A 27,461-nucleotide genomic window follows, 5' to 3' on the forward strand; every position below is an offset into this window, starting at 1 on the left:
TTTGGTGGTAAGGGTCTGCTACAGACCTCCACATCAAGGGGAAGAAAGAGATTTGGGGCTCCTGAGGCAACTCTTGGAGACCATAAAAGCTGAAGAGGTGGTAGTCATGGGGGACCTAAACTACCCGGACATCTGCTGGGAGACACAGACAGCAAAGTCCCACCATCCACGCAGGTTTCTAACCTGTGTACAGGACCTCCACCTGACACAGGAGGTACACAGTCCCACTAGGGGGAATGCCATACTGAATCTGGTATTGGCAACAGGAGATGACATGGTAGCAGACCTCCAGATCGGTAGTCATCTGGGGGACAGTGATCACCTAATAATAGAATTCACCATAAGACGTTGAGTGGGTAAGGTAACTAGTAAGGTGAAAGTGCTAGACATTAGGAAAGCTGATTTCAATGAACTCAGGCGATTAGTCAAGGACGCACTGCAAAGTAGTAGATTTGAAGAGATGGAAGCCCAAGAAGGGTGGCTGTGCCTTAAGGAAACGATCCTTCGGGCACAAAGCAAGACGATCCCCGAGCGAGGCAAAAGAGGGAAAGGGGCCAGGAGGCTTCCCTGGCTGACCAGAGAAATCCAGGGCAGCCTGGAAAGACACTCGTGGACTCTGCTGAGCTTTTTGCCCAAATGAGGAGTTCAATACTTGGACCTGCATAAAGTACAGATGGAAGTTGATCAATGTAAATCATCTTCAACCAGAGTTTGGAAACAAATGCCTTAAGTCAAGAAGCAATGTTTTAGGAGTAAGGAGAGTAGCCTAATTATTCTTGCCCCAGAGGGCAAGAATCTCTACACACTGAAAATGAGCTCCAGCCCTAGATAGCCGGAAAAGAAATGGCTATGCTAAAGAATTTGGAGAAATTATATGACCATTGTTGAGAATAAATTCCCACTTAATGTGTGCCCAAATGTGCACATACACACTTCACTTTTGCCAAACCTAACTGAAGTTGAATGTGGAAGAACTGAAGCTGATTGCTTGTTTCGTTGGGCTGGAGGGAAAACAGAGTAACTGTTATTAGAACATTTTAGACTTAGGGAATAGGTGACAGTCATTTATGTGCAGGGACTATTAGAAGCAGCAGCAATGTCACCAATCCAATTTATCACCACCAATGAAGAACGCTCAGCTGAACCTACAAGATTAAAAATATATTTTTTTTATTATTCTGAGCAAAAAAAGTAACAAAAAACAAAACCAAACAAAAAACACCCAGGAGTCTCCCTGCAATTGAAGTATCTGATGGAATTTAAGGTTAGTGTGAAATATTAAATACAGGGAATGTTTAATGTTGCATTCAAGGAATATTGATGCTTACATAATGCATGGCAAAGTATTTAGTAATGCACCATGGTATAAACAAGCTGGGATAAAGGGAACCAGTCATCCCATGCTCATTAAACGGTGTTGATCCCCAATCACTTGGGAAATGCTAGTTTAGTGCTGTGACCTTCGGTAAACATTACTGCAGCCCAAACATCTCATAGCCACAGGTGCAGGTGTGAGATGGGAGATGCATGTACAGACAGACTGAGTCTGAACTATGTACCGTGCGCATTGTTACTTATTTCCAGGACCTATCATGTGTTTTTCTTTACATGAATGCAACAAAAGCTTATATTGTATCAAAGTGCCGCAAACTAGAACAGCAGTTCCCAGTCTGTGGCATGTATACCGCCAGTGGTATGCAGACAACCTGACAGTGGTACGTATTGAGAGACTTATTATAATTATATGACAAAAATTTGCTGGTGGTACTTAAGGGTGAACTGAGAAATTTGCTGGTCATACTTAAGGTCATATCATTTTAAATTGGTGGTGCGCAATCTGTCAGAGTTTGGAAACCACTGGACTAAGGATGTAATCCTGGAGTTGGGACTTTGGAGACTTGCACTTCTGTTCCAGGCTGCGCCACCAATTGAGTGGCCTTAGTTGTGTTGCCTCCCTTCTCTGTGCCTCAGTTAAGAATGCAAGAGTTGCCATTTACTGGGTCATGGGTCCATCTTACCCAGTATACTCTCCCAGACAGTGGCAGAGTGCATGCTGAAAGGGAGAGTGAACAGGGTATGACCAGGGTTTTTTCCCCATTGTTCTTCTCTCACTTGCAGCCTCCAGCATTTAAGGTCTAGCAAGTTCTGATTCAGAGGCTGCACCCCAAACTCCTGTGCTCAGTAGCTATGGATGTACCTCCAAGAATCTGTCTCATCCTTGTTTAAATGTGGCTAAACTGCCACAAGATGCTATGCAAGCTGACAGTGAGTTCCACACATGAATTACACACAGCATTAAAAAGAACTTCCTTTGTCAGCTTCCCCTGCTCACAGTGGGATCTCAGTACTCACGTCCCTTCTGCTTAGATGTCTGCTACTAAGGGAAAGCTCAGCATCTTGATTATCTTTATATTGTTAATACAACAAAGAGAGAGAGAGAGAGAGAGAGAGAGAGAGAAAATAGGCCTTACTAGGAGCTGTATTCTGGCATTGTTTGCTCTCTCCCCTGAACAGCTCCACCTTCCAAAATAGAGGATAACGTGATGGACATGGTATACAGCTGTTAATAGTAAATGAAACAGAAGTATTACGTGGTATAGCATATGCTTTAACCTTATTTCACATTATACAAGTAGAGTGTTCTGTCTTCCTAAGCAACTACAATATTTCAGTTAACATTTTCTATTTGAGTCTCCCTTTGTTGAAATGATTTTAGTAAGTGCTTGACTTTTGGTTATGATTTTCTTTTCTTTTTGGATTGAGGTTATAGTTCTATAATTTTAAAACCAACTGTCTGTAAAAGTCTCTAGATTTTGGAAGACTATGAATACACTTTATAATATAAACTGTATCCAAGCTAATATTCTGGTTTACTTTGGTGATAATATGTAGCCTGGCATTCTAATGTAACTTGTCTAGCTCAGAGCTGACTTAGGATGTGTTCAGACTGATCCTTTAATTCAAGTACTGTATTAATTCTTTTACTTAAAAATTAGCTGAGTCATTTCTTTGTCTTAATTCCCCCATTTTAACCTACATTTTAAGATAGCAGCTTGCAAGTCACTACCACCTGGTGTTGATCAGGGCCAAGAACTTGCAATGTCCAATATCCGAGTACTAATTTAACTTACTGCTTACTGAGTAGTAATTTATCTGACTGCTTATCCCTCTTCTCCCTTTCCTCTCCAACTAGGTTTCACTTTTATGGCTTATCCACCTGTTAGATGTTGTCTGAAGTCTACATTGTGATCTCTATGGGGCATGGGCCGTTGTCTTGTTTGCACAATGCCTGGTATGATAGGGTCCTGATTGGGCCCTATGGTTGCTATCACAATAGTAGTAATAAGTTACTTATGAGCTGTATGCTTCTCTGCAAAGACATCGTCATCATTACAAATCAGTGACCACAGCGCGGTGTATTTACTATCTACAGCCAAAAATTAGGAGGGCTCCCCCAAGACAGGGCTTCAGGTCAAGGCAAAGAAACTTATGGCAAGACACAAAGGCAGGAAGCATGCTCCTTATCCTCAAGGATGGATAGTTAATACATCATGAAACCAAACAGATCAATACAAGTCAATGGAAAGACTCTTCAGGTTGAGGTGCAACCCAGAACAGTCTTCCAACGTGGTATGAACCTTCCACAGGTCCCCACACAATTCTGCCCCAAGCAATTTTGCAAAGGAGGACAGCTTACCTGGGTTAATCCCTTGTTCAACTGGACATGGTGGGCTTCATATCTTCATACACATGGATCACATGACCATTTATCAACTGTTGTTACTTGCATTGTGGAAAGACCTAGAGACACAAGCCCTTTTGTGCGAGGCACAAATGCCAAACAAAACAAAGATTGATTTTTCAGTGGAGAGCTTCAAAGATAACAGGTAACTGATCTGTTCGGATCAGAAACGAACTCAATCTTGTCTCTACTAATGAACAAAGCATACAGAGCTCAAGCTGAAACTAAATCCATCTCTAATGAAACCAATGGCAAACTTCAGAGGCACAAGGACCCACTTTTATGGATCTAGAATTGCAGGATTGAGACCTATGTAGGCTTTATGGGACCCAAAGCATTGTAACAAAGCAGATGGATCTGTTTCTTAACTAACCCCCTACAGAATCCACGTGACTTGAAATGCTACTGCTAATTATTCTTATCACAGAATAGTGGGCACCTTGGGAAGATCTGAAGGAAGAGAGAGCTCTCGAATTATTGAAGTGTGAATTATCAGTGGGGAAAAAGCCACTGAAGGAATAAGAGGCTGTAAGACCAATAAACTATGGGCAGACAGTTAGTGGAGTTTTCACTCCAGGCCACGAGACAAAGGGAAAGTCCAAGATGAAGTAACTGCTAAGAAATGGAATGCAGGAAAAACATACATGGGTTTTTTTTGTTTGTTTTATTTCTCCCCTTTATGAAGATGAAAAGTTTTAATACAAAAAACAAAACAAAACAGAACAGAACTGAAGAAGCCTATGCCAGTTAGAAATTTGTGCTTGTTCTGAAATATTTAATACCCAGTGTTGAGTATTTTATGCAAGAAATATTTGTGCTTGTACTGGCACTTCATTTTAATGTATAGAAACATATTGGACCAGATTTGTCTACTGCCAGTAGAGGCCTCTTAAATGAGGCCTTGATGATCATGCTCCATAGAAGTTAGTGGGATTTTCACTACCTTTATGGCTAAGTGCAGATGTCACACTTAAATCAACCTAGCCCTCATTAGGTCAATCTAACTGTTGATCTTTACAGACATTCAGGGAGGTTAGTTCTGGCAAAAAATGGACAGACCGATCTTAATTAGTTTACCTAAGGCAGCAAATTATGTCAGATCAGGAATGGTTTAAGCCCAATCAGCTGAATATCTGCACAAGTAGAGTGCAGTCCTGAGGCTGGGAAAGCCCAGCCACTAGCCCCAGCTCTGGGGCCACACTCCTTTGACTCTCATAACCCTGACTGGACTATTTTCAGCCCCCAGACTCCCCCACTCCTGGATGGGCAACAGCAAACCCACCAAACCCTGCTCCGTACAGATCCACCAGCACCTCCAATGATCCCACCGACCCCAAATTACTTAGGTTGGGGTTCCCAACATATCTCCCAGCACTGGTGAACATGTGCACAAGCTGCACCTGAACTACAATCACACAGCTTCAATTAAGTCACATTATCATGGATCAGGTATGGCTAATATCTGCACGTACTATATCTGACTAGCTTTTTAAAAGAGATTCGCTCATTAGCAAATCTGTCTATCATTGTCACAATGAGAGCAGTTGGGTGCTGACTGCTTGGGAAAGTAGATTCCCAAATGTGGGCTCTGGGAAACTGAGAAGATGACAGTAGGATCCCTTAAAAATCTGGGCCACAAAAGGCAAGAGGTAACAGGTAAGGCATGACATTTGGATCTAGTTCCAAAGTCCTTTAAACCTTTAGGAAGCTTGGATAAAAGGTATGGTTCAAGGCGCACTTGGAACAATGGCCGAAACGCAGTGTTACATTTCCTGTCCTAGCTTTTGTTGAAGAAGAAACCATTAAGTTACAGAAATGGGATTGGGACAACCAATGAGCTCTGCTATAGCATATTTTTACAGCAAGTTGTAGCTTGTAACAGTCTATCAACATTAAGCAAGACTTAAATCATTTCTGGATTGGGGCGCCCATTTTCAGACCAGGCATTTACTCTGCCACAGGGTCATTGCATGCCCTTGCACATTCTCCACCTCACATTTCCAATCCCACCTAGCCCCAGTCCAGCTCCTACTGGAGTAAATGGGAAATAACCAAAACTGTCAGTGCAGTCCATACCCGGTCCTAATGCCTGACTTGGAGTACGACTAACAGGCTTCATTACCAAAACTAATGATGAGTGTGGAAGAGGGGTGCGATGAAGAAACCTGTGGAAGCCTCTTCCAGTGACACTTTTCCATGATCCTATTTGAAATTCTCAAGCAAAACCTGCCTGTAAATACAGAAACATTCTTCATCAACAGTAGAGCCCTCGGATGGATAAACAGGGACGGCCTTGTACCAGATAGCTCGAATGGCAAGATAGATGTGTTATTTTGCCTTGGTAGTGCTGGGAGTGATTCTTCAGTGACCTGATGAAAAATGTTTTGCATTGAAAAACGTGTCTAACTCTACTGGACCAACTGCATGGCTGGGATAAAGATCACTCACAAAAATCCTTGCCTCTTGCATTATTTTGCCTTCTAATTTGTACGCTGCATACTTTTGCTGTACTTGCTGTCCAGGCAGGTAATAGGGCTTTATCTAAACACAAAATCGCTATACAACCAAACTGTCTAAGAACCAAGATGCAAATCACAAACTGAAATCTCTAATTGTTCATATTCAAGCAGTACAAAGCCCAGCTGGCTCCCATGCCACAGTTAGCTTGTATTTGTAGCTAATATTGAAGTACTCTTCTTCAACTTCTTGTTTTCCAGTATATAAAAAAAAAAATCCTTACACCACTGTTCTCCCCTCCCTTGCCAACCTCATCACCAGAAGCAAAGTGCCTGAAGCCCAGAACACACCAAAAGGATCTAGACTGTGCCAGGACAAGAAATGCAAAACCTGCCAATGTAACTCCACCACCCCCACTATTACTACACCCCACAACAGAGCCATCAGCATCCCAGGATCTTACAGCTGCACCTCCAGAAATGTAATATACCTCATCCAATGCACCAAATGCCCTGATCGAAGATATGTAGGAAAAACCAGACAACAACTGCGCACCAGAATGAATGCACACCAGAAATCCATCAAAGACAGAAATACCATATTACCGGTGGGGCACATTTCTCACAGGAGGGCCACTCTCTTTCCAATCTCTCATTCCTGATCCTCAAGGGAAACTTACACAACACTTCCCAGAGACGAGCCTATGAGCTCCATTTCATCAACCTGCTGGATCCTAGAGATCATGGACTAAACATAGACATTGGATTTTTCATACTTTATAATCTGCCTGGCAACTGACTCCCCAGCCCAGTCCAGCCCAGCCCAGCCCCTGGCTTGTTTACTTTTCTTTCCATCCAGGAAGAGCACAAACCGACTGCTGCAGCTTCCTTAGCCTGATGAAGGGTTTTTGAACCTGAAAGCTTGCTTAATAACTATTCTCCAACTATTTGGGTTGGTCTAATAAAAAGATATCAAATTCACCCAAGGAACCTTGTCTCCCCCTTTTAAGGCACTTCTGCAAATGCTTCCTAAACTCCTCTAGCTTAATTTTAATTTCCACTTCAAGAATTACCTTTTGGGGCAAGTACTTTGCAATCCTCCAAGTTGAAAGTTTTCCCTCCTCTTAAACTTTAACCATGCATAAAATGTGCAGCAGCACACAACACAGAAACAGCTGCTTTGCTGCTCTGCTTATCAAGTTGCATTGCTTTTGCTGTTTGTCGGCACAAGGGACCCAGCACAGTCAGCTGACTGACACTAGGGTAAGCACCACACCACCTCAAGTTTAGTCACAATTTCTAGTCCAGGATGACAAGATAAATCTTTGTTACAGCGAAACAAGAGATCAAAGCAGTAAAAGGTAGCAGTGTAAATTTGCTGTTCTTATCTACACTAACTATAAAGGTGGAAGTCCAATTCCTTCTTACATCTGTGTAAATCCACAATAATTCCAGGGTACTGGTCTCAAGTTGGAGTTACACCTAATTTAATAGGAGTACAGATGAGGACAGATGTGGCCCAGCAGACAGCAGTCAGAACAGGAGATCTTTTCAGAAGCAGTGTTGCATTAACATGCAGGATTACCATGCATACACATAAATAACATATTCACAAAACCCAACCCCTTAATTCTATACAAAACATAAAGAGCTTTGGTTGTCAGGCCCAAACATTTGTCTTGTGTTGCAAAGCACATTTCTTTTACATTAGAAATTTCATTCAGCTCTAACTATTTCACTTTGGGGAGGTGTGCAATGGGATATCTGTCCCAGGGAATAACCAATTGGTTTCTGCTTACCCGATATTGGAGCACCATTTCCACTCCCTCTCTGGACCACAAGTTCTGTCCCACTCTGGCTTGCAACACCGAGCTGAATATCTAAGTTCAAAGTCAGTCTGGCGTTTACAGCCTTTGTGCTTCCAGTTGCAGTAAGTCTGGAAACACACACATCACAACTTCCCTATTAATTTTCATTAAGATATCCAGGGTTTTATTTTTTAAATAAAAGAAACAGAATTTGTGGCAAATCTGCTTAACAGCAATAAATAGATAGTTCTTCTTCCCTTTGTGTAAGAATAGATGCTGGCTGTGTGACATCAGTGTAGCAGGCTGTGAATGAAGCATGACATAAAAAATCCTTGCCCATAGCACAGAGAGAATACAGAGAGTGTCCTATCATTTATTATATTGCAACATAATGTTATATGCTATATAGAGACAAAGAAGCCATTAGGACTTTGAAACCTTCCACATCACATACACCTTCCCCTTTGTATGATTTCCTTCACTACATCTACCCCTTTTTCCATCACTAGTTTGAAGCATTAGAAGGTAAACTTGAGCCATTTTCAAGTAACCTACTCCCTCCCTTTAAACACAAGGGGGGCCCTACTCAGGGTTTACACTGATGTAAATCCTTTATTTCTGTTTAGTTACTCTCATTTCTTTCCCCCTGTCCCCCTCCCCCCCCCAGTATAAACAACAGGAGAATCAAGTCCAAGCCCAAAGATTTATATGAAACCTTATACATAAGTCTATATAGAGAGGCAGGTGTGTAATATATAAACACATACACAGAAGGTGCAAGTGTTTAGCCTTTGCATATTTTTTGTTCCTTTTTCTATTTCACTTGCTGAGACTTGATACTGTGCCTTGAAACTGTTGCATCTCAACTCAAGATAGAAAAAAGTAAAATGAGTAAAAAAAAAAATCTTCTCTCTAATCACTTTCCAAGTGTTCCAAGCATGGAAAAAAGTTCTAGTCACAGCATTTTTTAAACCAAATAAAATCTATGGTTGTCTTTTTTAACAGAACAAACTAAGTAAAGATGAAGTCTGTTTCCTGTTGCAAAAGAGCTCTTCCTAAGCACCTACATAAAGTAGGAATAATACAACACAATGGTGTTTCTTTGTTCAAACTTCAACCAAGGTTCACAGTGAAAAAAAAAAAAAAAAAAAAAGTTTGCTTAGCAAGAGCGCAGATGATGGAGAGGATTGCTACTCCCCCTTAGTTATTCCTTGCTCTCCCTGCTGCTGAAGACTAATCATGATTGACAACTAGAACCTAGTTACCTAACTGAGCTCCCAAGTCACAGGTGGCTGCTCTCCTCTCCAGTCCCAGCAGCAGCAAAGGTCATTTCTAGCTGCCCAAAACTGTTTCAACAGAAGCTTCACACCCTGACTGCACCAGGCAAAAAGCAAGATCCTGCCAGCACGATACCAGCAAGGAAACATGCAACGGAGGACTACACTGAACCCAGTATTACTCATGCAATAGCCTGATTGCATGATGATGGCAGACAGTACTACCTGCAGCTGTCAACACAATGCTGGGTGGTGGGAAATAACTTAGCAACCTCTATGGTGCCAACAGCTTTGGAGATGAAGCAACTTTAGGGGAGGTACGAGTCTTTATCCCTGGTGGAGGATACGCTACCAAATGGCAGATGCCATGGCAGAATGGACTGGGCTCTCCAGCCTTCATTGGCAACCAGTCCAAGAGTGGAGCCCCAAAAGGCAGACGGAGTTAAGATCTCCTTCGCACCAGCAGCTCCTGCGGTCAAGCTGGCTCCAAATGTACTAGTCTCTACCTTTCCTTTGGGATTAGCCAGCCAGCCTGAGAGGGGGTCATTGAATGGACAGCTCAAGTGCCTCCATATAAACTGCCCAGGGACACAAGAGCCATAACTGAGTGTACATTCAGCAGGACAATGCAAAGACAAAATGCCTTGGATGTCTCTGCCCCATTAGTGGTGAAATCAACTTATCCCAGAATTCTGTGCAGTGATGAGCATCTCTTACAAATTCAGGATTCAGACTGCTGCACTGATGCAACGAGCTAGAAAGGAGCACGACTGGGTTTAAATATTAATTGCTTTCATAAACAGAGAGCAAACTGACCATGAGATGAAGGATGAATATGCAACAAAACAAACCAAGGCCTAATAAAACAAGGAATCAAGCATATGGGCTCCCCACTCTGCCTAGAAGACATTGTTCAGCCTTTTTAACATAATTTAATTTATTGGTGCCCTAAAGCACTTCCATCTGAACAACGAGCTTTATGCCCGTTACTGGAGATGTGCAGTAACTGGGATATTTCTGCTTAGGGGGTATTTTTTTAAAAGAGGTTTCTATTCTGAACTGGAATTAAAACAAAGCATCTTTTGAAATGAATGTTTTCATTCGGAGTCAACTGAAATGTTCCTTCACAATTCAAGTTTGTTTTCCATTACAGCTTACATTATAAAAAAATCAAATTCTACGTGAAGAGTTGAAAAGGTTGGATCCAAAAGTTTCAATATTAAATGCCTTGTTTTGGGTTCATTTAGATGAAGTTTCACTGAGAGGGAATTTTTTTTATTTCTACAAAATGTTTTTCAAAGGAAAAAGCATTGCATCCGATCATTTTAAACTACCCTTACTTCTAACGTGTTTCTTACACGGTGTTTTAATGCTTAATTCATGTAGAGTTTTAAGGCCTTTTAACACTGTAGGGTTTTTCCATTGTCATTCAATACTATCAAAGTCTTGTCTGGAACAATGTTTGAACATGTCCCGCAGTGAAAGAATTCTTTTTTCAAGTTAGGGCTCTTGACTTGGACTTTCTTTCACCAAAGGAATGTGCATCTCAGGGCTGTCTTAACTAGCTTTCCTATGTATAAAAGCTTTAACTTCTTGCAACCTAAAGAGGAGAAAAAGGCAAGGAAAAGCAAGGGGGAAATATTGGACCCTGGTCCTGGAAGAAATTTCAACCCATAGCACATGAGTGTGAAGGGAGATTTACAAGTTTCATCCTAACACAAGTAGGATTCTGTTTGCCAAGGTTAGCTGACAAGCACAAAAATGGACCAGCAATCGATTTGTCTCTAAGGTTGACTGTGCCTTTGAGATGTTGGAACTTGTTTTATCGTCCAACTTTTAAAATATCTACACAGAGCAAGACATGCTGTTAACCTATAAAATAATACTGAGTTTGAAATTTTAAGAGGATACACACACTATAATATATATAAATACAATTTGAAGTGAAAATAAAGCAAGTGGTTGGCTAAACATTTTTTCCAAAGAGGCCATGCTGCCTAGAAGAAGTTAGATTGAAATATTCCAAGCCTTTTTACTCTTGCAAATAAACATTTAAAAATGGAGACCACTGCTTGCATGACTAGTCTAACCAATGTGATAACCATTGATTGAAATCAGTGGAATAGTGCCCAGACATGTTTTATATCAGGTGACTGACTGGTGCTATCTGTGTATGGGGCAGGGGTCTCTGTGTGTATAAAATTGAGATTCGGACCAATTGGCAGCCTGATGAAACAAGCCTGGGAATTTTTCCACCGATTTCAATTATTTCTACCTGAAATCTTGGCCTCATAGAAGACAAAGTAAAAACTTGCATGGATTTGACTGCAACCAGGATTTCATCCTTTGGATAAGTTTCCTAGAAGTAAAATGACAGCCTTAAAATATCCTCAAAGCTTTCAGCGGAGGTTTTTCTTCAAAATATACCACTTGACAACTTTTTGGCGGCCATCGGTATGGTTTTGTGGTATAATTTTATTCCCATTAACCATAAGAAAAAAATACAACAAATAAAACTATACCAAAGAGTAGGGGTGTGCAAAGCAGGCAATATTTGATTCGGATTCAGCTGGATTTAGGAGACAGTGATTTCGTGTTTCAGATCACTGTCCCAATTTGATTTGGCTGAAACTAAATCTGAAGATTCAATTCTGATTCGGAAAATCAGCAATTTGGACATAGACACAGCTTTATATGCTTTTTCTACATACCTTGAGGTCCCAGGCACAACTCGTGAATGCTGAGCTGGTGGGGTGGAAGGGGCATCTCACAGGAGCACGGGGGGCTCTCCACTGTGCTCGGTGGCAGACCCTGAAGTGGACTGCAAAAAGTATAACAAAATGCATAGCATCTTCAATGCCTTGTTTCTCTAGTATTGTTCAAAACATACAATAGCACAAGAAATTTACCCTGTGGGCAGGCAAGAGTTTAAGAGAAATAACAGAATCTAAGGGAAAAATCACAGGACTCCAGAGACCTCATGCATGTTCTCAGCTCTGCTACTGACCCACCGGGTCAACTGAGCCAAGTTATTTCACTTCCCTCTGCTTCAGTTTCCCCAGCTATAACAAAGAAAAAGATTGTGACTCCCTTTGTAAAATGGAAGAGTGCTATATAAAAAGGTAGGGATCATGATAAAGTGCTACTTATTCTAAGACATATCATCATGGCCTTCTGCACATAAGTGAACCAAGCCCTGATGAGTTCACCACCTGCATTCCCTCAGGTTTGTTCTTCATTCTTCATATTTCCCAAAGAATAACAGTCCAGTGAAAATAATGCATGAGAGGAAAGTGTCACACTCCTTAGCAGTCCTAGAGTCTATATTCTCCTCTCTATATTTTAGCTGTTCATTTTTATTAACACTGTCCAAATACAGCTTTCCTTTTTTCCTCCAAACACAGCTTTGGAATATGTGAACTATTTTGTCACTGCTAAGTATACAGTACAAGGACCTACTTACCCACTGTTGCTTCTCATGTACAGTGACCTAAAAGCAATGAAAAACTGTTTCTGATTATTTTAAGTGTAGCAACATAGCTAAAATTGGCTCCCAAAACAGTGATACCTGGTATCGGCCTCCAGTGAAGCTATTCATATGTTTTTGAACTTTCAGGAACAGGGCTTACTACCAAATATATGCACATATGATTGCAGTCTATTTAAATTATAACCTCATGTACAAATGGTATGTTAGGAGCAACCAACAGATCACACCAAGGTGTGGGGAGCAGTAGATACGCTGGAGGGTAGGGCTAGGATTAAGAGAGACCTCAACAAACTGGAGATTGGACCAAAAGAAATCTCATGAGGTTCAACAAGGACAAGTGCAAAGTCCTGCACTTAGGACAGAACAGTCCCATGCTCCGGAACAGGCTGGGGACTGACTGGCTGGGCAGCAGCTCTGCAGAAAAGGACCTGGGGGTTACAATGGACAAGAAGCTGAATATGAGCCAGAAAGTCTGCCTTTGTTGTCAAGAAGGCTAATGGCACACTGGGCTGCATTGGTATAAGTTCTGCCAGGAGATTGAGGGAAGTGATTCTTCCCTCTATTCAGCACTGGTGAAGTCACATCTGGAGTAGTGTGTCCAGTTTTGCTTCCATCCCCCAGCTACAGAAAGGATATGGAACAACTGGAGAGAGCCCAGCAGAGGGGAATGAAAAGAGTTAGGGGGCTGGGGCACATCATTTATAGGGAGAGGCTCAGGGAACTGGTCTTATTTCATCTGGAGAAGGGCAGAGTGAGAGGAGATTTGATACCAGCCTTCAACTCCCAGAACGGTGGTTGCAAAGAGGATGGAGCCGGACTGTTCTCAGCAGTGGAAGATGACAGAACAAGAAGCAATGGTTCCAAGTTGCAACAAGGGAATTTGAGGTTAGATATTAGGAAAAACTCTTTCACAAGGAGGGGAGTAAAGCACTGGAACAGGCTACCCAGAGATGTTGTGGACTGTGCATCCTGGGAGGTTTTTAAGACCTGGCTATACAAAGACTTGGGTAGGATGATTTAGTTGGGGCTAAATAAATAAGTTTTGAGCAAGGGGTTGAACTAAATTAACTCCTCAGGTCCGTCACAACCCTAATTTTCTATCATTCTATCAAAAGGCTGGGAAAGCAGCTAACTGGGTCATGCATTCAACGCAAACAGGCAGACGACGTGCACACTACATCTACTCCATGTATGCCCTGCCATTCACATCAGTGTTTCAAAATTAGGCACCTCTTGCACTCCATACTTTGGTACAAATCTTCAAAAGCTCACAGCATTCTCACTTAAGAATAAAGCAGCTCTACTTTGGGCAACTAAATAAGATGCATTTGCTTTGCAAAAAAGCCCAACAAAAAACATACGCTCAGCATATAAGCTTCCTTAAAGAACAAAAGGGTCTGCTGGAAGGGACGCAGATCTGACGGTCTGTTTTTTCCCGTTACTTTGTTGTCAACTCATGGATTTTGGAGTGACATGCTGATACTCTTTATATAACTGGCCTTCAGACCTCACCAGACAGAAATCATTAAGGAAACATTGCATTTAGCAACCAAATCATTCTGTACCCATTTAAATACTTACTCAAGCTGTATGTTGAATAAGCATTTCCTTTATAGAAAAGCTCCACTGAATTGCACAAGCTTATAATCTAAATGCCCTGTGAAGTGAGATCTTCATTCCCTGACTTTTCTTCACCCCTTAAAAAGGATGGCATGGGCTCATCCTAAGAGAGGTGCATGGATGTCCTCCAAGCATCTCCCTCAAATGCTTCAGCATAAAGAAACATCAGGGGAGGAGTCTTCAGCGGGCCGGACAGCAGAGATTTCAGGCAGCCATGAGGACTGAAGGGCAGCTCAAGGAGACAATTCTTAGATGGGCTCTGTCATCTGCGCTGGTGTCTCTCTCGGCCCATAAGGAAGCCCAAGATCAGAAAAGCACAGCGATTGCTCTACATCACCACAGACCCTGGTTTGCCCTTGGTTATGTGCTTTATGCTGTCTTTGTAAGTGGTGCAGCACTGAATCAAACCCCTGGGCTCAGAGAGAACAAAGTTGGTGAATGGCTTTGTAGGCTTCAAGAACAGAATACACCATATGCTATTACAATCTACGGGGTGGCTCAAAAACCCATTTAAAAAGGTGGGAGTAAGGAAAAGATTATATTCTAGAGGGTATTCCCAATTAGGGTTGAATCTGAAAGTTGAACACATGAGAGCCATGCAGTTTGGACAACCATGATCATACTGTAATTTTATTTGGTCTTTTAAAACGATCTCTAACAGGAAAGCAATTTTGGCTAGTTCCACCAGTAGTCAATAAAGAAAGATTTTACTGTGCTATTGGAGGAGAACAATAGAAACTTTCATCATCATTATGTGTGAGCAAACAGACCACGTATGCTGCATAAGCTATCAGAAAGTAAAGGACATAACTTGAAACAGTAAGGCTAGCACAAACTAGAATAAACTGGCTTTTATCAGCTCTAAGTTACTCAGTAAGGGAAATTTAAATTAGCAGCTAGTGGCGATTGTTGACTGGTGAAGCTGTTGCTGTGATGATATCGTCATGTTTCCCATATAATGCTTTGTGTAATTCGAGACGTGCAACAGGCAACCTCCCTGCGGGGCAGTTCTCCATTCAGAACGCATTCTTTAATAAATCAAGTCTTTAAACTTATGTTGTGGTTCATCTGAGCCACCGCCCAACGCACCCGGGGACTTAGATTTTTCCCCAACACTATAAACAACGCTGAAAAACATTTCTACTTAAAATCAGCCACTGCCCACACTGCAATTCCTGGACTATTTGCTGGGACAAAAGCCATCACAAGAAACAAAGAACAATAAGGAATTGAACTTGGTTGATTGTGTACATTATAAGAATAAGAGGATGATTTGGTAGCTGAAGCTGTGCATTTGGGCCCACAATAGCTGGGCTCATTTCCTAATCCAGCCAGTGACCTCCTGTTTTACTAAACCAATTTATTTAGCCCCAGATCCAAATTATCTTACCAACATATCTCACCTTTGGTGCCCTGTTAGCCTCAAATAAGACTACTAATATGCCTAATGTTAAACACATGCTTAAACAACTTTCTAAAGTGAAGTCCTTAAATGCTCCATGCCTCAGTTTCCCATGGTTGATGCAATAAGCCACCCTGTTGTGTGCGCACTCTGTATGAACTAACTGCTTCCCTGCGGTGCTAAGTTAGCACCCTGAGCTGCTCTCTCTCGTGGCCGTGCTCATTACCCCATGCTCAGGGCCACTCAGAAGAGGCTTAGCTGCCTCATTTCCAGCACTTGGCATGTGTGGGTAGGGGGCTTCATGCTTTCCATGCATGCTCCTCAAAAACTAACAGCATGGAAATAAATCAGGTATGTCCTGTGCCTGTTGTGGCCCCAGTCAGGAAAGCTCAAATGCACACATGATTTCACTGGTGCTACTTATCCCATTGATCCCAATACTACTAACAACCAAGCATATGCATAATTCATTGGAGGATCTGTGCAAGAAAAGATCTATGTCTAAAACGCTTAGATTTTAAGGTTACACCTCCAAGATAATAGAGACCAAAGGTTTTTTACACAATCATTTTGGCCTCAGCCCCATGACTTGCAGTTGAAATGCAGGGCCAAAGGTCTGCTTCTTTCCAAGACCTGAAGAAGGGTGATTTGTGCCCAAAAAGTTGTCACATCTCTGCCACCTACACAGATGGCTTAATAAAAGATACCACAATTCAGACATTTCCTGGACCGTAATAGCTACAGTAAGACTCCAGCCCTATTAGTTGTACTATAGAATTTATTTCCCCAAGGTGTGCAGTCTTGATTTGAAAACAGCAACTGGTGAAGAACACACTGCACCTCCAGGTGAATGGCAACCTAGCCCCTTCAATAAAAGCACATTATTTCTCATCTTGAATCTATATTTTTTGCTCAGTAAAAAGCAATCTGTTTTCAGAAAACCCACAAAGACACTTATGGAACACAGTCAAATCACCTCTTAAGGTTGTCTCCAGCAAACTAAACAGACTGAACTTCTTCTGTCAGTCATTAGTTTGAAAGATATCCCAGATCTCAAATCGCTCTTAATTTTTCTTCCATCTTTTCCAGTATTTCAATATAGACACCAGAACTGGACATTTCATTCTAGTAATGGGCTTGACTTAATTGTATACTGTGTCCATGCACTCTTATCTTCTTAGGATAATATTTGGAGAGCAGGAAGCATCTCTTACTATAGGTTTGGACAATGTGTCTTGACCTCACCCGGGTCCTCCAGATGCTAGTGTACTAAGTCACATAATATGAGGAGTCACCCAAGGTAGCTGATCACCTGAATTAAGACAGAGGTCATTTCTGCATAGCTCTTGAGGAAGCAGAATTTGAATTAAAATTTTGAACTGAGATGAATAAATTGCAACTTTGAGAGAAAGCACCAGATATCAAATAATCCTGAAGGATATGAAGATCCCACAGGCATTTAGAAACCAAGCCTATTTGTAGCATGCCATCATCTTAATATAATGTCAAATACCAGTTCCAGCTACAAAAAAAGGCTTAAAGTAGATGGGAAGTTTTGTATTTCCCTTGTGCTGAAAAAGAAGATGAAAGTAAAGGTCTGAACTCATGGAAACTGGATGCCAAAGTTTTTAATGGGTCATATTATTATTGCAAACAGCAACTTCAATGATCAAGCTAGGAAAAAATAAGAGCAGGTATTTCTGCAAAATGAGAGTGAATAACTAGCGCTTTGAATAGAATTGTAAATAGTTTCTACAGCGCATTTATAACCATGTCAACAATAAACCCACAAACTAAGAATGATCTAGGCTTCAATTTGGGATTCCTACCTGCAAAATCTTAATGCAACAAATATCTAAAACAAGTGCATATTTTGCATTGTCTTTTCCTGAGTTGAAAGGGAACCTCTCTGGCTGTACTCACTATTATGATCTGCATAAGAAACATTTCCACAGTCATTTAAAACAGCCGTGAACAGACACATTTAGACCCCTAATATGCTTGTCTGCTTATTTTGAGGTCTGATATGAAGATTTGGAATGGCAATACTGTAAATAACAGTGAACATCATAACAAGCCCCTGGAAAGAAATGGCCTTCTGAATGAATTTTTCTTAGCCACACAACATAGAATATTTCCCAGTGGTAGTGGATATTCAGAGACAAGAAGAATAGGACTTGATTGGTTCTTTCCTTCAGCTTAAGAACTTATGCAGCACATAGAACAGGAGTCTAAAACAAGGAATTAACAATAACATTTTGCTTTCCTTGAACCTCAACAATAGCTCAATCCCTTTGAAAATGAAAGCACTGTAAGAGCTGGTTCTAAAGCTCATTAAAGTCAGTGAAAAGACTCCGTCCAGTGACTTAAGTAGGCTTTGAATACACCCCTTTTCTAGGACTACACCTACTGTAGAATGTGGAGTATGATCCAGGTGTACATGATAAGCAGAGTCAGTGATATAGCATTTGGAAGGGAGTCCTGGGGTTATTTGAAAGTCTGGATCTACAGTGTGCACATAACAGGCACTACAGAAGCTTGGACGCACAGAAACCTGGGCACAGAACCACATATCTGCAAGTGCAAAAACATGCCAGACAAACTGGAAGCCATTCCAGAAAGTCAGTCCCTGTACATCATATTTCTAACCCCACTTGGTAGCATTATGCATAGTGTCATTAAGACAGCAGACAGTAAAGCAGACTTCCTGCTATACTGAAGCAGTGCCAACAGATGCCAACTTAAGTAAGTCCTAGGGACAATTTATCTGATGGAGGACTCAGCAGCAGGACTCCAATGAGCCCCCAGAGGGGCTGGAAGTGTGTCTGAGGCTGCCAATTCAGACTTGAAAAATCAGTTGTAGAAGACCTTGGCTGGCACCTGTTGCCTCGCCTGTTTGCTCTTACTGCCACTTGCTTTGATAGGACTTTGCATGCACTTGGCTGTGATCCTTTGATATATTCCTCATAAAGCTGTCTTTTAAAGTGAAGCTGTGCAAGAAGTGTAATAACTTACACTTTTGTTTGTTCAAAGGCATAATGCAAGCGCCACATTAAAGCCACAAAAGAAATACACTTCTGAATTGTAATGATTCACTCTACAAACTAACCTGAACAAACTGCAGCTAAGGAGAGGAACCAAAAGTGTTCCCAGTTGGAGGAGCCCAGCACTGATACTGAAGCAAGCCAACGCTTGCAGGTATCATTAGCCAACAGGCCTGTGAGAAGTGGGTAGTATTTGCTTCGGATTCAGCTGATTTGGGGGACAGTGATTCGATTTGGTGATTTGAATCACTGTCCTGATTTGATTCGGCCGAATCTCCGAGCCAGCCAGGCCAGGCCTATCCCCTGCCTTCTCTCCCAGCCCAGGAATGGCTGCCTTGCCCGCCCAGCTCCCAGCACCTGGGGGAAAAGAGCCCCGGCTTTGCAGGTGCTGGTTGGCGGGGGCGCTCCCCACTGCCCCACGCTTCATGGGGGTCTCTCCCATCCCGTCCCTCCCCTAGCCCCCTCACAGGTGCCCCACACAGGCCAGCTCTGGCCCTTAAAGAGCCCCCCCCAAAGAAACCCTGGACTTAGGTTGCTCCTGCTGGCAGGGGGTGATCCCTGCTGCCCCAATCCATGTGGGGGGCTATGCACAAGCCCCCAAAGCCCAGAGGCTGCACCAGGAGTGATGAGTCCTGGGGCTTTTCTCCACTTTTTTTTTTTCTTAAATGGCAGAGCCCTGGCAGGGGGGGCAGCTGTGAGGAGGCTCATACAGAGTCTCCCATGCAGCATGGGGCAGTGGGTACATGCAGACATTACATTTAGATTGGCCTAAATGGGGTTGGGTTAAGCTAAGTGACCATCTGCGCAGACATTAGAGGTAATTCAGTTGGATTAAAAAATACCAGGCCCTATCTAAACTAGTTCACTTGTGGAGGCGAACCAACTTAGATCTGGAATGGCTTACTTGGGTCTACTGAATGTCTGCTCACGTTTGGAGCACAGCCCCAGGGCTGGTAAAGCTCAGCTACTCTTCCCCACTCTTCCTACCTGCCTCCCAACTCTGACTAGGCTGTTTTTAGTTCCCCAGTCGCCCCACCCCTGGAACTACAACCCCACACAGACACATCAACACCTCTCCCCACCACAGGGTCATCCGTCCTTCCTTCTCCCCACCCCAAGTTACCTACATGGAATTCCTGGCACCAGCCAAGGTGTGTGTTTGCTGCTCCTGATCTATCACGGCACAGCTTAACAGTAAGATACATGAGCATAGACCAGGTGCAAATGTCTGCACAAACCTGAAGGTGCAACCCTGCCTTGCCTTCTGCCTGACTTCAGACTAACACAGCTAACTACCTCACTTTCCTAGACACAGAAGGAGGTTTGCCGCACCTGCCAGGCTGAATTCTCCAGGCTTAGGCAGATGTACTTCAAACCATTCCATTTCCCATACCACATACACAAGTCAGAGGTCAGGTTTCTGTCAACCAGTCCTACTCTGGGTTAATTCCTTGACAAGGTATCCAACAAACACAAGTCCAACAACATTCAAGGCAAGCTGTGGTGTTCAGCTCCTCTAAAAATCTATTCTGCTGCCTTTGTGAATATTGGGGATTTGTACACAGACCCAATGTACATGCCTGCACATCCATGCAGGCATGCATACATGCATATGTGCGAGTGCATGCATGTGCCTGTGTGTGCGTGCATGTCCCTGCTTAACATCTGCTTCGTTCTCCTGGAGTGTCCCTTCTCGAACATCAAGAAAGCACCTTGTCTCTTCCAAAGCATATCATAACAACAATAACTAAAGAAATCAAGCCCCAAAACTGGGGAATTTTACAACCTTCATTTAAGTAATCCAATTAAGAGCATATGGAAAGGGAGGAAAAATTGTTTTTAAAAAATTGCACTACCAACCCCAAAAGGGGAAGTAACTACTGTAAAAGGTAAAGGTGGCATTTTTATACTCGGCATCAAGATGAAGTGTCGACATGCTGGAGAACATGAGAGCCAAGAGTCTTACCACATCAGTACCAATGTGCACTTTAACATTTTCAATGTTTAGGACTTGTGTGCCTGCCTAGGAAGATAGGGTGTGAATTAACAGCATACCAACTACTCTTCACTGATCTCCATTATGGACAATTTGAAAGAGCTCCAGCATGGGTTCTATGCAGCTCAGCTCAATTGAAAACAAAGCAAAAATTATTTAATCCCACCCCCCTAACTCAACTAGCAAAAAAACCAAGTCCCTACTGTAAAAGTAGTGCTTGGAAATAAATGTTGAGGTTAAGCAGAACCATAACAATTCTAGAGGATCTCTGGAATTAGCTGCATTACACTGAGCTGAACTTAAAAGTATACTCAAAGTGTTCATATACAAAGTTATTGCAGATTTGTACGCAGCTTACCTCTGCATGAATAGACCGTGGCAAAGAAATCCTCAATCTGCTTCTTATGATCTCTCTCTACCTCCAGTAATGTTTTGTTTAAACACCACAAGGACCATGAGCACCCATCATAAATGCTGAAGGATGAATATGTCTTTTTTTAAGGTACCAGTTAGTGTGTTGGAAAAGAAAATGGATGAAGAGATAAGAAAAATGAGAGAAGAATAGGAGGGTTGCAGATACAGGCTAAGGTTAAGGCCCAAACTGAACAGGTACATGCCAAGCTAGTCAAAGCTAACCAGGATCTCCAGTCCTAAGGTTCAAAGGAAAATCACTGTGATTTATTTTCACAAACCAGAAAAAGGTCCTTCCCTTTAATGTCCAAACACAAATACAACCAAGCTTCCTTCAGTCTGAATCCCAACAGCAGTATTATAAATTGTGCCTCACCTTGGCAAAGTATTTGCAGAGCAGCCAACAGCAAACGCTTGAGGACTTCTCTCCTGCAGACTGCTGCACTCAAGCCCCAGCTCCAAACACAGCAAACTACTTAATTAATTACATTCCCCACACCTGGTTCAAATCACCTCTCCAGCCCCCAGAGGGAACACCTGTGGCCATTATTCTAACCCAAGGAAGAAGTTTAACTCCTTCCCTGCCAATTTCTGAGGATGGAGAATGGTTTCTTTATTACTTGTTGGGATGAAATCTAGGGAAGAAAAACATTAGTGGATTTCAAGGATTTTAAATAAACTGCATGTTTCAATATAAGGCCCATCATGGATGCTGAAAATAAAAACAGGAATCCCAGTTTAGGAGTGCTAATGGCATGGAAGTAGCTGTTGACAGCCATTTATCAAAAGACAAGATTACATCTCTTGAATAGATTGGGAATAATGGAACCATTACATTTCAATTTCCTTTTTCATAATCTCAGCACCTGAGACTTGGGGAGAGTGAATCTCCTAAACAAATTGTATAATACATAATTGCATTGTTTTACAGATAGAATATTGGAATGGAAAAGGGGCTGGAGAAATAAATTGCAAATATCAAAGATGTTATTTAGTAAAGCAAGCGGTGGGTCAACTCCGTGGATTTTCAAGGTGATTTTTTTAGTCCACATTGAATATAGCAACAATTTAATATTTCTTATTGTGCATTACTTCCATTGGGTTATACTTTGAGAGATCAGAAAAACTTGTCTAACTACAAAGTGATTTGAAGAAAAAAACAAAAAACAAAAAACAGAACAACTCAGACCCTCTTCATTGTGCAGAAATTTTTCCTTGCCTAGGAAGAGTATTCAGATCCTCTTTTTAATATTTTATACCAAACGATGTTGCATTTTCTGATAGATTAGAGTGAAAAGTATTATTTAATGGAAATGCAGTGTTCTCATAAAAATCCTGATAAACACAGTCATTTGCAAACTTCATGGGAATGCTCTCAATGGGCTATGATTCGTTATTTGTTTCAAGAAGTACATCACTCAAAATTAATACACTAATATCTATCGAATCCAAAATATGACAGAGTACTGGCATGGCAAAGACAAACAGAAAGAAGAATCTATCATGGCTTAAGTCAAAAGCATTGGTTTAATTAGAAACTTGCCTCCATGAAGACATAATTGTTTAACCCTGGACTCCTTTATGCTACAAGAATAACACTCATAAAGGAACAAAGGTCAATATTCCAGGAACCTCGCTGCTAATATATATTATATATGCAATGCACAAGTTCATTAAACAATTTGGCTACAATAGAACAATGTATAGGTCCAATATTTCAGGAAGATACTAGGAATGATGTCTGTTCCCCAAAGTAGTCTATTTAATTACTTGATAGTAGTCATTACACCAGTGTCGTCCAGCTGCGACCAACATGAGGATCACAGAAGAAAGTTAGCAAGACTTGTTAGATCATCTGTTTCAGCCAAGGCAAGCTCAACATGCATTCCTCCAAAAATTGATACATCAGATATCAAACTAATTTTAGAGCATGTCTTAGCTAAGAAGCACCAAGGAATGCTAAAGGTTTTACAAACTTTACATCACTTCACCAGCTAATTTGGGGGTGAAACATCTCACACATATCAATTCCCTCCAACGCAGAATGGTAACTCCGTGGTTTTATGCATCTCTGGAGGATGTACATTGGTGATGTTCAGTATTCAAAGACTTGAAATGAAGATTCATGACACTTCAGAGAAAAATTGCTTGGCTATTATTGGAATATGGCCAGAACATTGGAGCTAACACCACTCCTATGACCTCTAACAAAAGAATGGTGATCTTCAATACCCAGTAACATATTGTGTGAAAAGAAAACCCCTTAATTAAACAATGTGCAACACCAGGTCACACAGCTGGTGAAGCCCTGATTCTGAAAGAAAATAATTAAGTCAAGCTGTCCTTTACTAGTAAAAACTAGGGAGATGATTGTGGCAGCTAGTACCCATACAACCTCAACTCACAGCACATTCATATTTTTGACAAACAATTTTATTTTGGCCTCACTTGTGCTAGGTTCTTCTTCTCCTCTCAAGACCCCAGAGACATGTACAGCGAAAGGTCTAGAAAGCACCAGCCTTTAGGTAATTATCACATGAAATATTTTTTTGCAAAAGCAGGTAATTTACCTTGCAGCTTCTGTGCCAGCTTCTTCTGAGCTTCACAGATCAAAAGAATGAGTTGACACAGATAACCTGGGCTAAATTAGAGGCTTTTCCACCCACTTACTGCCAGAAAACAAGGACAAAAAACCCTACATATAATGCAAACAAGAAAACAAATGCAACAGAAAGGGCTGTTTATGTTTTAATGGCTGTGATATAATGCTGCAGGTGATAGGCAGGATCCTTCCTTTTTGAAAGAGAGCTGAGAATTAACTGGCAGCACAGTGAAAGATAAAAAATGATCTTTAAATGATGAATGTGTGGAAAGTGCCTTTGAGCTTTTCTTTTCTGATAGATTATTCTCGCCACTGGAGTGTCACAAAAGTAAAACATTTAAAAAGGAGTGAGGCCAGATCATCTCCTGGTGAAAGTCAACATGGATTCAGAAACTTTGTAGGAGCTCTCCCACTTTACACCTGCTAAGGATTTGCCTTATGGTGTGGGTGTTCAGTAGTAGTCTCAACCATTCCCTTCAACACCTTACATTATCATTATGCAGAGACCTAACTTGCTTGCTTTCTTTAATACATCATTGCTTTCCAGGCCCGTGCCTCTGTAAGGTAAGCAACTAATTAGCAATGGAAGACATCTTGAGAGCCTGTCTTATGTACCCTTTCTCTGGTTTGTTTGTTCCTTTCAAGACAGTTGCAAAATCCATGGGAAGCAAAATAAGAGGATGCTCAATTTTTCCTCTCTTTTGCACTGGTGTAAATAAGGAACAACTTTTTCAGCTAGAGAAGCAAGAGTGAGGAACACAGAATGCATCATAAATGTATTTGGAACAAAGACACTTTAGCCAAACACCCAAATACGTTTTCTCTGCATGTTGGAAATTAATGGTCCACCAGCTGGGGAGTAGACAGGACATGGGCAGAGCCCTGACTTGACACAGTCGGGTTTTTGGAAGTCAGTTCTTGGAAGGACATTGCAGTTGGACTTCCCTGTACTTCCCCAGGAAGAGAAGGAAACAGGTACATCTTTGAGAACCCGTCTCAGCCTAGCACAGAGCATGGTTATGTATATCAGAACAATTTTAAGGCTTTTTTTTTCAAATGTTATTTTTTCTGAAAATGGTAGGTCCACTGGCAATGAAACCAGAAGTCTTCCATTTACCATCCACTGGCTTCCAAATCTCCCTCTCTTGTCAGCAAAAAGACTTGGAACTGATCTTCAGCAGCCTAACTGGGTGAGGTCCAATTTTAGCTTCAGCATTTCTGTTCCCAACCAGAAGTGTTCACATCAGACCCTCTGAAGTCAAAACAGTTATGTACCTGTTCGTCTGAACTAATAACCTGACAGGTCATCTGTGACTCCTCCTGGAATGGTTAGGACATAGAGCAGCACGTAATGACTATAACAACAAGCTGGAAGCCATTTAAACATTATAGGTAAAGTCCTAGGCCACTCAAGTCAGTAAGGCTGAAATTTTACCCCATATGACAGCATCTGCAGAAACAAAAATGAACCCAGTGGAAGCATCTCTGGGATATACTTGTAACCCCTCAGACCAGTTTCACTTCAGGTGACACCTGAGTCAACAGCTACAGATGGTAACACCAGTAACACCACCAGTCAATTGAAATGCCAGTAACCAACAACAAAATTCCATCTACTTCTACATCCTGGACAACATTTTCCTCACATATTGCTCAGTTTTATTTTATGACCATTTGGGGTATGAATGTGTTTATCACAACTAGGTCCCCCAAATCCACAGCCTATAAATGCAGTTGCTCTCTGTAATTTCCTGTATATAAAAGCCTTCGTCTGTCTGTCTGTCCATCTCTCCGTAATGCTTTATTCTCACTCAGATTGGTTGTCTGAAACAACCAATCAGAGAGCTCCAGTAGTGTTCTGGACAGGAGGTGGCGATGGCAGCACGCTGCCATGATAGCGGTGACAGAGCAGACAGAGCTGGGGGTGAGGCCAGTGGTACTGGCCTTGTCCCTCCCCCAGCCCTGCTTCTTGGAGATGGTGGGGTAATGAGGTACTGGCAGTGCAGTGCTCCCCCGGTCTGGCCTTGCCGCCACCACCACCGAGCCCCGACAAAAGCTGGCAGACAAAGGGGGAGGTGGTGGGGAGGGTAGAAGGGAAGCAGGAAGCAGGGGGCACAGTGGCAGCGCCCCACAACACACTGCTGCCGCAGGAGGTTGCAAATTATGCTGGACAGATCCCAGGAAGATGGCTACACCCCCTGCTACAGAGGGAGCCAAAAATCCCCACAGTTCATCCCAGTCTCACCATGGGGTGAAATTCCATCCTGACCCCAAATATAGTAGTTGGTCTGACCCCGAGTAAAGGGGCAAGATCCTCTATCCAGGAACCTCTTGGTTTAAGTCCTGCTAGAAGCCTTGCCACACCCCAGTAAAAATCCCCTGCCTTGGTTGCGGCCAACAACCAGTGTGATGGGTGACTGGTGCCTCGAGTGTGGGGGGGGGGGAGGGGCACCAGTCAGCGATGGTAGGGGGGGGTCTCCCGGCATCTGATTGCACTGGTGGGGGCTGACCGCACTGATTGGAGGGAAGGGGGGGGGGTGTTCCCCTGAAGCCAATCTCACTCACCACGGTCCCGCAGACACTTCCAGAAGCAATGGAGCCACTTTTGCTGCCAGCCCTACTCCCCCTGGCTGGTGCTCACAGGGGGAGCACAAGCTCTCCCACCTGCCCCCCCCCCCACCCATTGTCTAAACAAGGACTGTGGCCCAACACCCTGCATCAGTGTTCTGAGGTTACTGACCTGGTTACTTCTAAAAGTAATAGACTAAATACATCTCATTTACGTCATGTCAGCAATTCCCAACAGGGTGTTAGCAGCCTTGGACACTCTCGATTTGTGCACCAGGTAGAATAAAACACAACAGCATGGGAGCCCATCCACTCACAAGGAGATGACTATTTCACTTTAAATCCAAAAGCAAGGAAATCTGATCAAAACAAAGTGCTTGCTCTGAATGCCAAGGAAACCATGAAATATGAAGATGCAATAGGTTAGTGATGGAAGAACAGGTATGGATTGATTTCTAGGATGTATGATATTCCTGCAATTAAACTAAGCTATAGCCTAACCTTGTAGGAACATCACTGGTACCTTTGGCAGGTTATACACAATGTATAGCATCAACCTGTTCTTCGAGAAGCTCATTGAAAGCATCTCATTGCTACATGGGAGCTGAAAGGTCCTCCTCAACAGGTCTCTGCAGGCCACTGTTCCAGTAAAAGCCACCGTCAGCCCATTGGAAGTGATTTGTACTGGTGTATGGAGGAAGCCAACACATTCTCTCTAAGTCAGCTCTACCTACGAGAAACATTGGATAAATTGGCAATTATGGGGAATGGAAAATAATGACAGTTTTTAATAGCATGATCCTGAAACAATTGCACAGGTTGGGTTTTAGGAACATAGGACTGGAAATGACCTGCTGGATCACTGGGCTGTATGCCCTACTATCGCAAGCAACCCCATCACGTAATACTGTTAATTAAATGACCAAGTTCCATCTTTAAATCATTACTTTTTTTGCCCTCATGTATGTAACCCGACTTGGCAAGAATCATAGACTCCTAAGAAATGAGGGTTGGAAAGGACTGCAGGAGGTCACATCTAGTCCAA

This window comes from Alligator mississippiensis, chromosome 15 (assembly GCF_030867095.1).
Source record: "Alligator mississippiensis isolate rAllMis1 chromosome 15, rAllMis1, whole genome shotgun sequence".
NCBI lineage: Eukaryota > Metazoa > Chordata > Crocodylia > Alligatoridae > Alligator > Alligator mississippiensis.